Source organism: Petaurus breviceps, unplaced genomic scaffold (assembly GCF_028583685.1).
Source record: "Petaurus breviceps papuanus isolate PSGF00001 unplaced genomic scaffold, PetGlider_PUasm1.0 90895, whole genome shotgun sequence".
Lineage (NCBI taxonomy): Eukaryota > Metazoa > Chordata > Mammalia > Diprotodontia > Petauridae > Petaurus > Petaurus breviceps.
Genome location: NW_027187372.1, coordinates 26,578,348 through 26,581,902, shown reverse-complemented (window position 1 = coordinate 26,581,902; position 3,555 = coordinate 26,578,348). Strand labels below are relative to the sequence as shown.

Sequence of the window (3,555 nt, the reverse complement as noted above, 5' to 3'; positions counted from 1 at the left end):
GAGAGAGAGAGAGAGAGAGAGAGAGAGAGAGTATAGTGAGAGAAGAGGACCCAGGACAGAACCTATAGTTATAGTTATGAGTGGGACACTGAAATGATCGAGTCAAGGAGTCAGACAGGTAAGAAAACCAGGAGAAAGCAGTCTCCTGAAACCTGAGGGAGGAGAGAGTATTCAAGCGGAGGGAGTGGCCAATAATGCCAAGAGAGGTTCAGAAAGGTGAGTTCTGAGAAAAGGCTATTGGATTTAGCAATTAAGAGATTCTTGGTAACCTTGGAGAGAGAGAAGGGAGTGGGTGGAGAGGAAGTAGAGGCAAGAAGCATTATCAGCTTTGTCTAGGAGGTTGGTCATTAAAAGGAAGGAACTATAGAGAGACAACTTCCTATTTAAACTAATTGTTCTTGCTAACTGGATACTAGTTAGGCCAAGGGAGGTCAGTCTGGTCAGTTTGGAGTCAGTGGGATAGCAAGTGGGTCTGATGGAGAGGAAGGACAGGGCTAGCAAACCGTATCTACCCTCCACCATCATTATCCCTGTCCCAAAGAGGCCACAAGCCCCCAAACCCGTCCCTCCATTTTTTTTTTAAAGCGATCGGGGTTAAGTAACTTGTTCAAGGTTACACAGCCAGTTATTTTTGTGTGAGTGCCAAGTATCTGAGGCCAGAACCGATCCTGGGTCTCCTGACGCCAGGGCCGGCGCTCTTACTCACTACGCCACCTGGCCGCCTTTTAACACAGATGGTGGGTGAGACCTGGCCTTGAGCAGGGGGTGGCAAAGGACTGGATCCTTCCTTTGATAACAGAAGGCAATGGGATCAGCTACCTGATAAACAGGTACACCCCTGATCTGGCCCCCACTCTTGTGTGTGTGTGTGTGTGTGTGTGTGAAGATGGGGAGGGGTGGCAGAAGGGACCCACTCAGTCCTTCCCCCAGCCATGCCCATAGGCAGAGTTCCTGTCTATCTCCCCAGCTTTGGAGGAGGCCCAGCTGTAGGAGCTCTGGACCCTACGGGGCTATAGCTCAAGGCAACTCTGCTTCTCTACCCTCTCCCTGGAGCCATAGGATTCCTCCTTCTGCTTAGTCTGGGTTCTCTCTCCTATGAAAGTCTTCTAATCCTACTTCTTTTATCCAGCCCAAGGACACAGGGCCAGAATCACAAGAGTATAAGCTTATGTATCTAGAGCTGAAATGGGCCTCGGGACCTCATTTTTACAGATGAGTAAACACAGGTTGGGGGCAGCTGGGTGTCTCAGCAGCTAGAGAATTGCATCTTGAGTCAGGAAGACTTGAGTTCAAATCTTGCCCAAGACACTGTGTGACCCTGGATAAGTCTCTTCACCTTTATTTGCCTTAACCCACCCGAGAAGGAAATGGCAAACCACTCCAGTATCTTTGCCAAGAAAACCCCGCAGAGAGTAGGGCCCATGGGGTCACAAAGAACTGGACATGACAGAATGACTGAGCAACAACCACAGTATCAGGGAAGTTTGGTGACTTAGTCGGGGTCATGCAGGAAGCAGGCCTCAGAAGCCTGACTGGAACCCAATTTTTCTGATTCCTGAGTCAGAGCTTTCCCTGTCCAGTGCTACTTTTCAAGGTGACAGTCAATTGAAGCCTCCAGTCTGTTTCTTGGTAGATAGATCACTGAGACTAGCATCAGGAATGCTTGAGATCAAATCCAGCCTCAGAGACGCTTACTAACTATGTGACCTTGGGCAATTCCCTTAATAGCAGTTTGCCTCAGTTTCTCCAACTGTAAAATGGGAACAATAATAGTGTTGACCTCTCAGGGTGTTATGAAAATAAAATGAGATAAAATTTATGAAGTATTAGCTCAGTGCTTGGCATAGAGAAGGCATTATTAATATAATATAATTAATATACTGTTGTTATTTCTGTGGTTATTGGAGGGTAACCCCATATTCTGCTCCACCTTTTTCCAACTATACCCAGGTGCCCCAACTTGTTCCCAGAGGAAGCTCGAAGATTGGATGCTACCTATGAATCTCAACGCCATTCTGCTCCCCAGATACCTGGAGCAGAGCCCCATCTGTCCCACTATGGCTACAGACCTGACCTGCATTTCAAATCCTCTCCCATAAGGGTTTCTGCTTTTGAGGTCCCCTGGTCCTCAGAGGGTCCAGATCCTAACCCAGAGCCTGGATAAAGGAGCTACCATTAACCAAAGGAGTAGAGTAGAGCTTAATCACCAGTTATGGGATATATTTCATGCAAACTAACTGGGACAAAGAGGAATATGTCTGCTCATAGACCTTTTGGGGACTGAGGGGGACTTCCGGGATGGGTGAAGGAACTTATTCCTTTTTTTTGTACACTAATTAAAAATTCTTTTAAATTTACTTTTAGTTTGCAACATTCAGATCCACAAGATTTTGAGTTCCAAATTTTCTCCCCCTCTCTCCTTCTCCCTTCCCCTCCCCCATGGCATGTAATCCAATATAGATTCTACAAATACTGAAGGAAATTATTTCAAGATCAATGCAGGATGACCTGAAGTACAACCAGGAAATGCCTTCTTCCAAGGGGAGGACACAGACAGAGAGAAAACTCAAAAGCAATTACAGGAAAGACGTGAGAATCCTGGCAGAATATTGGCACTGGGGCCAACCTGAGTCTCCTCTGGGCTTAGGAGTCTAAAAGTTCCTCAAGTATCCAACTCAGATAGGGTGGGGACAGGGAAAAGAAAGGGTGGCTAGGTGCCCTGCAAGCTGTGCCAGACTGGCCAAGGAGACTCAGGTTATGGCAATGCCATTCCACTCATGTTTCTACTATTTCAACATCTTTTGTTTTTCATTTAATTTCCCACTGAAGTTCATCTTGTTCAAATTAAGGGAAAAGAGGGTTTACCCACATCTAAGCCAAGACAGTGAAAGGGTGCATGGTGGTATTATTTGGCATTCCCTGGACCAAGGCTGAAGGGGCAGAGCAAGATAGGTAAGAACTTGGGGTAGGATTCCGAGGCTTCATTGAGATCAAAGAAAGAAAAGGGAAAAGGCCCAGAGGGACGAAAACAATATGGCAGCCTTTTTCATAGTAAACTGGAAACTGAAAGTGCTGCCTTTTAGGGGAGTTACTGAACAAAATTGGACATATGAATGTAATGGAAGACCATCATGATATATGAAATGACAAAATGGACCGTTTCAGAGGAAACTGGGAGGATCTCTATGGAGTGATTCAGAGCAAAGTGAGCAGAACCAGGGGATCAATTTACACAATGCAACAACATTATAAAGAAAAACAACTTTGAAAGACTTTAGAACTCTGATTAATGCAATGACAACCCACCATTCCAGAGGAACAGAGATGAAATACACCACCTACCACATAATAGAAAGGTGATGGATTTAGAATGCAGAACGAGACTTACATTTTTGGACATAGCCAATAGGAAATTTGTTTTGCTAGACTATGCATATTTATTATGAGGGTTTAGCCTTCCTTCCTTCCTTCGTTCCTTCCTTCCTTCGTTCCTTCCTTCCTTCCTTCGTTCCTTCCTTCCTTCCTTCCTTCCTTCCTTCCTTCCTTCCTTCCTTC

At 45.5% G+C, this 3,555-nt stretch overlaps 1 long non-coding RNA gene across 2 annotated transcripts in view; it reads left to right on the top strand.

Annotated features, from left to right (window-relative positions):
* Positions 1-2,357, top strand: part of LOC138150925 (uncharacterized) — a 2,887-nt gene extending 530 nt beyond the window's left edge. Inside the window, exons 1-2 of one of the 2 annotated variants that reach the window (XR_011165691.1) lie at positions 7-216; positions 1,951-2,357. This is a non-coding gene — a long non-coding RNA (uncharacterized lncRNA). Of the gene's footprint in view, positions 1-6; positions 217-1,950 lie in introns of those variants that run through there. The other variant, XR_011165690.1, reaches the window with a different exon arrangement.
* The last annotated feature ends 1,198 nt before the right edge of the window (positions 2,358-3,555 follow it).